Genomic DNA, 12,578 nt, shown 5'->3' with positions numbered 1-12,578 from the left:
CCCCGCCCGCCGGCCCCCGGGCCCCCAGCTCCCCGGGCCGCCGCCCCGCCCCGCCCCGCCCCGCCCCGCGCGGATTTGAAAAGCCCGGCCGCAGCCCCGCGAGCGCGGCAGCCAATCAGCGGCGCGCACTTTCCCGCGGCTTCTGCGAGGCGGCGGCGGCCCGGCGGCGGCGGCGGCGGGCGGGAGGCGCGGGGGCGGGGTCGGCGCCGCGCGCGGAGAGCCTCGGCCTGGCCGCGCTGCGCCCGCCGCCGCCGCCGCCGCCGCCCCCTCCCCTCCCTCGGCCCTCCCTCCTCCCTCCCCCGCCGCCCCGGCCCCGGCCCCCTCCCCGGCCGCCGCCGCCGCCGCCGCCGGAGCCGCCGCACCGGAGAGCCGCCGCCGCCGGAGGATGCGCTGCACAACAGGTCACTGGCGCCGCCGGCCCAACCGCCGCGGGCCTGAGGGGCGGAGGGCCGAGGGGCCGGGCGGGCGGGCGGGCGGGCGGGCGCGGCCATGTTGGGCCCGGCGGCCGGCGGCTGCACCTGTGCCGGCCCGCGGGCCGGCGGCCTTTGTTCGCGGCGGCGCCGGGGCAGCCGGGCCGGCCTTTGTGAGGCGCGGGCCGGGCCCGGGGCCGGGCCGCGGTGGGAGGGGCGCTTTTCGTCTGCGGGGGGTCCGGGGGGACCCTCGGACGCCGGCCGTTGGTCGGCGCGGGCGCCGGGGGCCCCGGGCCTTGGCAGGTGGAGGCGCGGGGACCCCGCCCGGGGCGGCCGGCCCCCGGCCCCCGCGGCCCGGCCGGCGCCGCCGCGCTCTGCACAGGGCCGGCCGAACGGCTCGGCGTCCGGGCGCTGCGGGCCCCGCGGGCGGGCGGAAGGCGCGGGACGCGGCGCAGCCTCGGCGGCTCTCGCCCCTGCCCGGGGCCGGGACGTGCGTGGCCACAGGGCCGCCGTGCGGGGCGCTCCGGGTCTCGGCGGCGCGGCCGTCGGCCCGAGGCGGGAGTGCGGGCTGGGCGTGTGCGCGTGTAGCGGCGCCGGGCGCCCGCGCGGCGCGGGGGGCCTCGGGGCGAGCGGGGGGCCGTGCTCCGGGGCTGACGAGCCGCGCTCGCTCGCAGGGCCTTGCCTTTTAAACGACCTACACGCCAGGATCACGGAACAGCTTAGAAAGCTCACGTTGCTACCGCGCGTCGGGGATACCGACTCTCCCTTCGTGTTCTTTAAGATGAGATTACCAGGATGGAAAACAAGTTAGGAGCCGTCTCATTTATGCAGATGGGACTTTAACTCTTTTATTTGACCCGATGTGTTACATATCCTCGTTTCGTATTTAAATGTGAGGAGGGAAACATGAAAAAAGCGCAGCCGTCGTCAGCAGCGCGAAGGCGGCCGTTCTCGGGAGCGCAGCCTTTGCGGGTGTGCTCGCTGTGCCCCACCGCCAGCGCTCGTTCAAATCTCAACTGCCGACTGGAAGTGAAGAGGACTCATGCCTTAAGCACGATTGCTTTGAGTCATTTCCTTTTCTTTTCTTCCATTTTCTCGGGCGCCCAGCAGCCTTCATTTTTGGGCCAGTGGTTGGTAAAGTGAGGACTTTCTTCAGGGTTGTGAGTCTGCGTGAGCTTTTGTGAAGAACTGTGGTCTCTGTGGTACAAAAACCCTCCCCACCTGACTGCGTGACTACAGAGCAGACGGGCCTGGGTTTCCAGTGCTAAACATTCCAGTTTAAGAGTATCAGAAAAATAACTTTCTGAATTTCAAACAGTGATGGACACAGGACTTCCCTGGAGATTTAGTGGTTAAGACTCTGCACTTCCAGTTCAGGGGGCACGGGTTTGATCCCTGGTTGGGGAACTAAGATCCTGCATGCCGTGTGGCAGGGCCAAAAAGATAAATAAATAAAAAATTAAAAAGTCATGGGCCGTTTATTGTTCTGTGTCCACACTTATGATATGTTCATATGTAACATTCAAATCTGTGGAGACACATAGAACAAAACAATAAGGTAAACAGACTACCACACATGGCTACAAGGCTTATGGTTTTAATTCAGCCAATTTAAACAGGACTGTTAAAATGGTACCTGCTTAAATGTGAGGGATCAAATGAAGAGTAAGTCAATTGCGGGAATTAGAAGTTAGGCGTTAGAGACCCTGTGGCTTAGTTATGGAAGAGTGAGTCAAGCCGCCCACCTATTCGGATGACCTTTCCCCCTACAAGTAGTCCAGTTTTAAAAGGTTTACTCATATGGAAGAATGTAAACTGACTAGTTACTTCATTTTTTATGGTTTGACGCTTCAGTGTAAGACATATAAAAGCAGGTGGAATTATACTTAGAAGTGCTGATGAGAGGATAGAAAACAGTAATGTGTTATATTAGGTATGGGTTTGTCACTGAACACACACAAAAGGATGTGCTAAGATGATGCTGAAGTTCCAAATTTATTTTGCCCTGTCATATTTAATCTAGATGAATAACCTTTCTAAGTAAACACTTTAATTAATCAGTGGGAACTGAAGATATAAAGCTTTTTACTTACATGTTTTCTGGTACACGGCTTTCGGTTGTTTTTTTGTTGTTGTTTTGATTGGACTGCTTGGCTATAGAATGTATGCAGTTTTAGATAAGCATCTTAGTCTTCTGAGCTTCACTCTTATCTTTGCTGGACTGCAGCAAATGTGTCCTTGTTCCCTGAATACGTGGTGCCCTGTCCTGACTCAGTCCTCTGCATGGACTGTTTTTGGGTGTGGACCACTGCTTGTCCTTTTTTGAGCACAGAGCACCCATCCCTTTAAGGTCGTATGGCACCTTTCTCCCCTGTTGGGTGAGCCCTTGGAAGTAGGGCTCTCATAGCCTTGGGCAGCCTGGCCTCTGCTGGTGCCTCCTCATGGCGGGCACTCAGTGGATGCTGGGTAAATGGGCCTGTGGCTTGGGATAAACAACTCATTTTAATGCCAGCACGTGACCTGTTTGTGTCTCTTTTTTGGTAAGTCGTGTTGGAGCAGAAAGGGACCCTCGGGAAGAAGCAGAGTATGGAAAGTGAGGGGCTGGCCTAAGGTCACACTACTTTAGCTGGGGAGCCAAGGCTCTGTTTCCCAGGCAGGGCTGTTTCCTTTCTTTTCCTTTTCTCATCATAGCTAACTCAAGTGTTAAATAAAAATTAACTATGAAATATTGCAAGTATATAAGTACGACAAATAATAGAACAGACCTGTGTCTACCACCAAGATGAATCAAGCAGCGGTGATTCTATGGTGCCTCTCTGTATCACTGGGCAAAGTAAACAGAACATAAAGTATACAAAGGCAAGAGGTGACATGGCAGTTCCAGAGGCTTCTGCTTCTGCTTTACAAACTGTGGGTTATGTGATTCGTTAATTTCATTTTTTAGGATCTGTTATTTATAATAAGCACTTCGTGGAAGAAAAAGACTTAAATTAGTTACCCCAGGAACTCATCAGCATTTTGCATTTGTCTGTTGGTTCCAGTATAGCTTTTGAAGGAGCTGATTGATTTGATGAGATCTGGTTTGCTAGTTAAAAAATTCAAGATATCTCAAAGTAGTTTTGTACTTGAGTCTGTCTTCCAGAAAGCAGATGGCCAAAGATGAGTTTTCAGAGCATCTTAATGTCTGTAATACCTAATAGTTTCAACAAGATATACAAGGATGGAAACTGCTAAGTGGTGGTTGAGCTGAGTGCTGGCCTGCAGCTCAGAAGCCCCAGGAGTTAGACTTCCCTAGTGGATGTGCAGAGAAAATGTTTTATCTTACTGGAAAGAGTTGGGAGCTCAATTTTTAAGTTGACTGGTTTGTTGTGGAAAGAATTGATGATATGACTTGTTTGTTATGCTCTTAAGGGTATGTTTGTATCAGCAGTGTTTTCACATTTTAATTATTCACTTGTGTTTTTGCTGTTGTATTATGGAGGCTGACAGATGAGAAAGTGTGTTTCTGACTCCAGTTTTACTGCCTTCAGTCAGCTCTCCACACTCCGCATAGGGTTTCTAAAATGCATATGTGATCATGTGAGGCCCCACTCTTCAGGGATCTCCAGTGCCCTTTGGGGTTCAAGAGCAGTCTCTCACGGGGTTTTCTGCCTCTCACTGCACTTTTTTTTGCCCCCTCTTCTGTGCTGCGCGGCCTGTGGGATCTCAGTTCTCCGACCAGGGATTGAACCTGGGTCCTCGCAGGCAGTGAAAGTGTGGAGTCCTAACCGCTGGAGGGCAGCAGGAATTCCTTCATCGCACTTCTTATGTTGATCTCACCTGACCTCTTCAGCCCATCTAGCTGCTGTGTTTTTCCCTTGGGCCTTTGCATGGTCAGTTTTTGCCCCTGCGACCCCCCCACCCCCATACACACACTCCAATGCATGTGTGGGCTCAGCTGGCTCTTCCTATTAATTCCTTCGCATTCAGCGCTCAGCTCACACCTCACTCCTAGAAAGTGACTCCGGACTCCCTGCCTGTCTTGGGAGTCCTTGTAGGTATGTCTTGAGCACTTTGTGCTTCGCCTGCCTTCGCCCGCTCCATTCTCACTCTGCTCCAGTTACCCTGGCCTCGGGCCGGCCTCCGGCACCACAGCCATGCTTGACCCCAGGCTGCTGCACCTGCCGTTCCTTCTGCTTGGACACCTGCCTGGCTTGCTCTTTACGTGCCTTTAAGACTTTGCTCACACTTCCCCTTCTCAGGCACCATCCCTGACCACTGACTGAAGACACTCTTTTGCTGTCTGGCCCTGCTCGTCTGCCTTAGTTAGCTTCTTTTCCTTAGCTCCTGTCCTCTGACGTTCTGGGTGTTTTCCTCACTTGTCTCTCTGCCTGCCTACGTGGAGATGTCTGTAAGGGCGGAGGTGTTTCTCCTTTCGGCTTTAATTACTGTCATACCCCCCGTGTCTAGAACAGCGCCCGAGTGAGTGTCAGCCACTCAGTGACCGCGCGTGAGCAGACTCTCAGCTGCTTGTGTGTTGGTTCGCATGTAAGAGGTGTGGGTAAAGGGGAGTGGTGTGAGCGTGTCTGCCCTGACGTGAGGTTGGAAAGGTGGAGGGCCACGGGCGGGTGAGAGAGGTCAGAGAGGAGGCTCGTAGGCCAGTGCTAGAGAACGGCGGCCTTCCCCAGGCACAGGAGGTGAGGTAGGGAGAGTGGACAGATACAAGAGAGAGGGCCGCAGCGGCACTGGTGGGCTGGGGCACAGCATGGGGCACAGAATAAGAGGGGAGGGTGGCCCAGGTGACCCTAGTTTCACCGTGTGAAAGACTGGGTGGAGAGGGCACCATTTTTATCTCCCGGTAAACTAATAAAATGGAAGGTGGGCCTTGTTTCTGATCTACCTCAGTTCCTTCCAGAAAGAAACTCTGATCTCTCCTACCAGCTGAAAATGTGTCCGGTGCCTTCCTGTTCGTTCAGAAGAGGAAGCGCTAGGTCTTGAACGTGGCATATGGTCCCTTTGTTTTCGTCGCATCTTCGCTGGCTGGCCCCTTGTAGCTGCCCTGAGATCTCACCGCCATGCTGCGGTCCCTCCGGGGATGAGCCGTGCGCCATGCCGAGGTCTTGGCAGGTGCTGTGGCTCCTTCCTCAGCTGTCCCGTTCGGCCTTGCTGAGCTCCTCTTATGGTCTGGCCTTCGTCTGTCTCCACCAGTGTTGCCGACCCTGTGCCCGTGGCACTTGGTGTGGTTGGCTTTTTGCTCCCAGGTTGGTGGTTCCTCAGAGCACCAGGCCCTGTCGTGGCAGCACCTTGCTGGGACTCTTGCCCCCCACTTCTCCGGGTGGTGAGTTTTTCAAGGCAGGGGCCCCCTGACTTGCCTTCTGGGCTTCAGGCAGTGCCCAGTGTTAACTGAGTTAACACATGGAGATACTTTGTTTTTTCTTTTTTTAAATTTGGGGTCAACCATATCTGTGTCTTTATTCTGAGTTAATTGAATGTAATGTCCTGCGTGGTACTTTTATTTTTTTAAATTTTTGGCTGCATTGGGTCTTCATTGCTGCTCACAGGCTTTAGTTGCGGCGAGTGGGAGCTACTTTTTGTTGTGGTGCGTGGGCTTCTCAGTGCGGTGGCTTCTCTTGTTGCGGAGCATAGGCTCTAGAGCACAGGCTCAGTAGTTGTGGCACACGGGCTTAGTTGTTCATGGAGATTCTTTTGAATCTTTTGTTTTCCTAAAGATTTTTATTTCATAAAAATTGAATTCCTAGATTTTTAAAATTAAAAAATATGTTAGAAATAAGGGCCTCCTAGGAATTCCCTGGTGGTCCAGTAGTTAGGACTCCATGCATTCACTGCCCAGGGCCTGGGTTCAATCCCTGGTCAGGAAACTTAAGATCCCACAAGCCGTGTGGCCAAAAAAAGAAAAAAGAAAAGAAAGAAAAAAAAAGACATAAGAACTTCTTGTGTTGCTTGCCCCAAAAGATTTGAAGTCGGTGCTGTCTGTGCAGAGCTGCGCCCTCCGTGGCTTTGAGCAGCACATCTTCCCTCATCTCACTGAATCCTCACAGCAGGAAACTGGATCCTGAAGATGTTAAGTTCTGACAAAGTCACAAGGCTGTAAGTATTGGGACTCCTGCAGGGCCTGATCTCTGATTCTGTGCTCTGGGAACTTATCGTTTTGCCTCTCAGGGAATATTTGAACGTAAGACTATCTACACGCGAATAGGAGGGTGGGCCGTTGTGTTTTGTTAGTCAGCAGAGCAGTGTACTTCTGGCGACATTTCTTCATTCATTGAGAATTAAGAAATTAGCTGTAGTCCAGTGATGAACCGCAACCCACGTCCTTGGTCTCATGGACTTTACAGACTTGTGAGAGGGATGAAATGGGAGAGACAGTGGACAAAAAAATTGCATCTTTGAAAAACCTGTGACAGGGACTTCCCTAGTGGTCCAGTGGGTAAGACTTCACGCTCCCAATGCAGGGAGCCTGGGTTCGATCCCTGCTTGGGGAACTAGATCCTGCATGCATGCCGCAACTAAGACCTGGCGCAGCCTAAATAAATAAATCTGTGAAATAATCTTGCTAAAGAACTGAGCCTGAAACTCATCAGGCCTTTACATCCACAGACAACTAACAGGAGATACGGGGTGGGGAGAGGAACACATTAAACTACACCGCAGGATCGCCGTTGGCCGAACTCAGAGCACGGGAACCTGCAGCACCAGTGACCAGGTCTCTTCCAGAGGAAGAAGAAGCAGGGGATTGTGGATGGTGAAAGGCTGGAGGCGCATTGTATCGCGTAGGGCTCATGTGCGTCCAGACAGGCCAGCTAGTTAGAGATGGGACTAAACACTGCTTATGATATTTGGGACAGTTAGAAATTGGAGCACTGACTCAGTTTGTCATTAAGGAATTCTTTTTTTTTTTTTTTTTAAGCTGCCATAGTGGTTTGGTATTGTTTAAGAAAAGAATTTGTACCTTGTGGAGATGCATACGGAATTTATGAAAGAAATGATAGACCATCTGGGATGTGCTTCGCGGTTCTATGGAGGCAGCAGTGAGGGTGTGGCTGGATCAGGGCTAGCCTGGGTTGATGGTGGCACAGTACGTGGGCTCTACTTGTTCTCTCTGCGTTTACTCAGAATTCTCCGTGACAAAGAGGAAAAAGTCATGAAGGTGAGGTTGGGTGCACGTAGTACATCTGTAGGGACATTATGCCTACCTGGGGGCTGGGTGTCAGGAAGGATTTCCTGACGGGACTGAGGCGGGGGCAGAGAGCAGAAGAGGGCTTGGTGGAGGGCGGCGTGAGTGTTCTAGATGAGCCACTGCACAGAGCCTGCGACAGGAGTGGACAGATGGTTGCGTGGTTGGAGCAGGGGGTGAGGGCACTGTGCGGAACCCAGCTGCAGGGGTGGGGCGGGGGCTCGTTCTCTGAGGCTGTAGCAAGGATTTTCATCTGAAGAGCAGTGTGAAGCCCTTGAGGGTTTTAAGCTGGGTGTGTGTGGGTGTGTGTGTGTGTGTGTGTGTGTGTGTGTGTGTGTGTGTGAGTGACATGAATCTGATTGCTTTGGAAAGCGCATTTCTCGGAGTCCTCTGTGAGTTGGTGGTGGGAGGATTAGGGAGAGGGAAGAGGGTGCAGGAGACTGGCCTGTGCTCACTGTCTGTTTGGGTTAGAATCTGTCCATCTGTCCCTGGTTTGGGTGCCTTGTAGGGCTGAACAGCTCTGCCCTCTTGAAATTTGGTGTGGCCATGTGATTTGCTTTGGACAATGAAAAGGGACGCGTCACCTCTGACCGGGAGCTCTAAGAGACGTGTGCTTTTATCCCGTTCCCTTTTTCCTCCTCATGTGGAAGTGCACAGATACACACTGTGAGCAGGAAGGAAACCTCTGGGTTGAGCCAGGTTACGGCCCCATAACCTAGTCGAGTGGTTCTAAAAGTCTGGTCCACTGACTGACAGCATCTGTCACCTGGGAGCTTCTTAGAATTGCGTATTCCAGCCCACCCTGGACCTGCTGAGTCGTAAGCTCTGGGGTGGGGCCCAGCAGCCCTTCGAGTGAGAACTGCTGCCTGATCAGCCAGCTTGGGCTGTGGTGCGGGGCCTGGGGACAGGCGGTGGTGGTCCACCAGCCTCGCCCCGTGGCTGTGGAGGGAAGGATTCTGCGGGGGACCTGCCGAGGCCCGTGGTTTGGGGTGGGAGGGACGGCGTAGGGAGGGTGCAGTGGTGGCTCCTGAGTTTTTGTCTGACAGAAGCAGGTAGTTAGAAGCGCCACTCACTGTCCAGATGATATCTATTTTTTTGTAAGCATTTACATTTACTTGGGTTTCAAGGTTTAGGAACAAGGAAAAGCCGGTTAAGGAATTTTAAAAAATTTCATTGACTCCTTCACTCACATGTCAGTTTCTCAGTGGAGCCCACATTGGCCTCCTGTTGGTCACGGTGCCCTTTCTGCCCTCCCCCTCGAGTGCAAGCTCCGCGCGGCGACCCTCGCCTCTCGCTCCCGGCAGCGCTGGTCCGGTCCGTGTGACCCAGAGGCCCCTGGCCTCTCAGCTGCTGGAGTCCTTCTGAGGAGGGGCAGGAGCTGGCCTGGGAGCTTCCTCTTCCTCAAGTGCAGAGGGAAGGCTTGTTTCTGGGGAGCGGCACCGCCCAGAAGGAGAGCTGCAGGGGAGACTCGGAGGGCGGTGCGTGTGAGGGTTTCCTCCCTTTTGTTCTGCCTCTGAAATTGTGCGCCTTATTTGTGGAAGATGATTTGGGATTATACATCATGTTAACAGCTTATTGACTTTTTTTCTGTTGAGTTCTGAAATGTGTATGGAAAAGTTTTTATTTCTTAAAATTCTACTTTTTATAACTTCTTTGAAAGAAAAATTGTTGGCTCTTGTTTGTCCAGTGTGCAGGCTAAGCTTGTGTGCATTTCTCAGATACCAGTATGCTCTTGGCTGCTCTAGGGATTTCTGTGAATTATCAGTTCTATCAGCAGAGGGTCAGAACACGTCATAGGTGATTACCTTCTCTGCTTCCTCTGGAGGGGGCCCTGTTCATTTTTGTAGGTTGATAAACCTTTGAGATAGAGGAAATCTGTGTCTTGATGGCCCACTAGGAACGAAGTGTGTTTTCACAGGACCTTGCCGTGACTTCACAGCTCTGCTTCTGGAGGACTCCAGGGTAACTGCTTGAGACCAGGCACAGCGCTGCGTGTGAAGGGCACACCCTGGGTGTTTGGGTGGAGCCTGGCCCCTGTTCTTGGCTGGGCCCTCTTTGTGGGCTGTCCTTGTCTCCTAGAAGCCACTGCTGCTTCCCTTGGTCTTTAGCAACTGGGTCTCTTGTTCTGTGCTATTGGCTGGAGGTCTTGGAGCTAGCTCTTCAGCTGGTGCCCAGGTCCTGGCACCTCTCACCTCTCCCCTCTCCCCTCCCTTCGTGAGTTCCCAGCATTGGAATGATGTAGCAGAAACGGAGTTGTGAGTTCCAGCCTAGAGTTTATAGAAATCTTATTTTTAAGGGTGTGCAGTTTCTTGACATATCATCAAGGCAAAATAGAAAACTTAATTATTATTAATAATTTTATAATCAGAAAATACATTTCATGAAAAATTTATGTGAATCAGAAAAGTGGAAGGAAACTTAGGTAACTATAATCTTACCAACCGAATGTTTAGGTATATTTCCAGTTTACCTTTTCATTCATCAAGCTGAACCAGGTGCCGTAGGGGCAGTTTCCTCTGTGAGGGTCAGAACAGGAGGTAACAGCCTGAGTGACTATTCTGAGGCGGCAGCTGCTCTACTCTTTCAGCTATTTCTTGTGGGATCTATCTGTACTTTAGAAAAATAACTTGCTAATTTTGCTGAGTTGATAACTTTGAGATTTACATGTTATGTGTCACGTTCTATCTGGAGGAGATAAGGATTTAGCTTTCTTTCCCCCTGGCCTCCCACTTCCCCTTCCCCAGTTCTTCCCAATATTGTGGTGTCCGGGTTATCTATTCCTCCCTGATAAGCTATTCCAGAACTTAGTGGCTGAAAGCACAACAGCATTTATTTGTTTACAGTTTTGCAGTCTGGACGCGGTGTGCCGGGTTAGCGTGTTCCTGCACGTGTGCTGTGGGTTTGTTTGTGTCAGCCTGTGGCTGCAGCGTTGGTCGAGGCTGTTGGCCCCTGTCCACCATTCTCCCCAGCATGGGCCTCCCGTGAGGCTGCTTGGGCCTCCTCACAGCATGGTGGCTGTTCCCGCAGGAGGAAGTGAAGCTGCCAGTCCTTTTATGCTTTTCTTATTTTAGTTTTTTAATTTTTAATTTTTTTACTTTTTGGCTGCACTGCGCAGCTTGTGGGATCTCAGCTCTCTGACCAGGGATTGAACCTGGGCCTCTGCAGTGAGAGCCCAGAATCCTAACCGCTAGGCCATCAGCGAACTCCCCTGCTGCCGGTCCTTTTAAAGGCGGTGCTGGCTCTGACCTGGCGTCACTTTCGCCATGTTCAGTTGGTGGGAGCAGTCGCAGGCCCAGGCCAGAATCAAGAATGTGGAGACATAGACTTTATCTTTATCTCTTGGTGGGGGAATAACAAAGGATTTTTGGCCATCTTTAATTTACCACAGTTTTATAACAAATTTGTTTTGTTTTGTTTTGTTTTGTCTTTGGCCATACCACTTGGCTTACGAGATGTTAGTTCCCCGACCAGGGATCGAACCTGGCCATGGTAGTGAAAGTGCGGAGTCCTAACCACTGGACTGCTGGGGAACTTCAACAATTTTTGGTTTAAGTGAATATTTATTAATTGTTATGTGGGACTTGCTAGGTAGTGCAGTGGTTGAGAGTCTGCCTGCCAGTGCAGGGGACACGGGTTTGATCCCTGCTCCAGGAGGATCCCATACATCGCAGAGCAACTAAGCTCATGCGCCACAACTACTGAGCCTGCGCTCTAGAGCCCGTGCGCCACAAAAAAAAAAAAAGAAAAACAAATCGTTATATTGTTCAGATAAACCAAACACTGTTTTCCTACTGAAACAATTGTTGTTTTTCTGTTTGCTTGGTTTTCCATGCATCTATTAGGAATTCAGGCCCAAGTTTTCTGAATGAACTGTAGAAAAAGCCTTTTGTGATGGTCAGTTACTCTGGATCTGCAAGTGTGGTGTTTTTCTCTTGGGGGCCTGTGTCCTGGAGCTGTCTGTCCTCCTGCTCCGGACGGGGCTCTTCATAGGCCTGTGGCACAGCGGCACACTCTTTATCTTCTGAGGTGGACCACCCATTTCTGTCTTCCATGGTTTGCCTTCACCTTTTGGTGATACACCTCTGGCAGTTATCTTAGAAAGTGTGGGAGGCAATGTTTTTGGAGACCTTGCATGCCAAAATAACCTGCTCTGTGTTTACACTTGACTGATAGCTTGGCTGGGTATGTAATTTAGATTGGAAATAATTTCTCTAAAAAATCTGAAGGCAGGGCTTCCCTGGTGGCACAGTGGGTAAGAATCCTCCTGCCAGTGCCGGGGACATGGGTTCAAGCCCTGGTCTGGGAAGATCCCACATGCCACGGAGCAGCTAAGCCCATGTACCACAACTACTGAGCCTGTGCTTTAGAGCCCGCGAGCCACAACTAATGAGCCCACACACTGCAACTACTGAAGCCCGCATGCCTAGAGCCCCTGCTCTGCAATAAGAGAAGCCACTGCGATGAGAAGTCCACGCACTGCAATGAAGGGTAGCCCCCGCTGGCTGCAACTAGAGAAAGTGTGCACGTAGCAACGAAGAGGCAATGCAGCCAAAAATAAAATAAATAAATAATAAAATAAATCTTAAAAAAAACCCTGAAGACCGGAATTCCTTGGTTGTCCAGTGGTTAGGATACCGTACTTTCACTGCTGAGGGTGCAGGTTCAATCCCTGGTCAGGGAACTAAGGTCCCAAGAGTGGTGTGGCATGGCCAGAAATTAAAAAAAAATTAAAAATAAATAAAAAATCTGAGGACATTGCTTCATTATTTTGGGGCTTTCCATGGGTGCTGCTTCTTTTTAAGAGAGTTGATGCTACCAAAGTTTCTGATTCTTTGCAAGTGACGTTATCTGTTCCCATCTGAAACCATCTGGTCTCTTTTGTGTTCATCCTGTGGAGCGCTCAGTGGGTCTTTTCAACGTTTTGATTCTTAGACATCTTGAGTTATTTCATTCACAATTTTTAAAAATCTTGACTCTGTGTATTTACATTTCTG

The 12,578-nt window shown here is 51.4% G+C and overlaps 1 protein-coding gene across 8 annotated transcripts in view; it reads left to right on the top strand.

Annotated features, from left to right (window-relative positions):
* The first annotated feature begins 219 nt into the window (after nt 1–219).
* Nucleotides 220–12,578, top strand: part of NSD2 (nuclear receptor binding SET domain protein 2) — a 78,474-nt gene continuing 66,115 nt past the window's right edge. For 2 of the 8 annotated variants that reach the window (XM_057706074.1, XM_057706073.1), the window contains exon 1: nt 223–401. The gene's annotated coding sequence lies outside the window, so the exon portion shown is untranslated. Of the gene's footprint in view, nt 402–5,993; nt 6,498–12,578 lie in introns of those variants that run through there. The other 6 variants (XM_057706076.1, XM_057706075.1, XM_057706069.1 and 3 more) reach the window with 5 other exon arrangements.

The sequence above is a fragment of the Hippopotamus amphibius genome, chromosome 13, assembly GCF_030028045.1.
Source record: "Hippopotamus amphibius kiboko isolate mHipAmp2 chromosome 13, mHipAmp2.hap2, whole genome shotgun sequence".
Lineage (NCBI taxonomy): Eukaryota > Metazoa > Chordata > Mammalia > Artiodactyla > Hippopotamidae > Hippopotamus > Hippopotamus amphibius.
The sequence above is the reverse complement of the archived record's forward strand: the minus strand, read 5'-3'. Positions and strand labels throughout refer to the sequence as shown.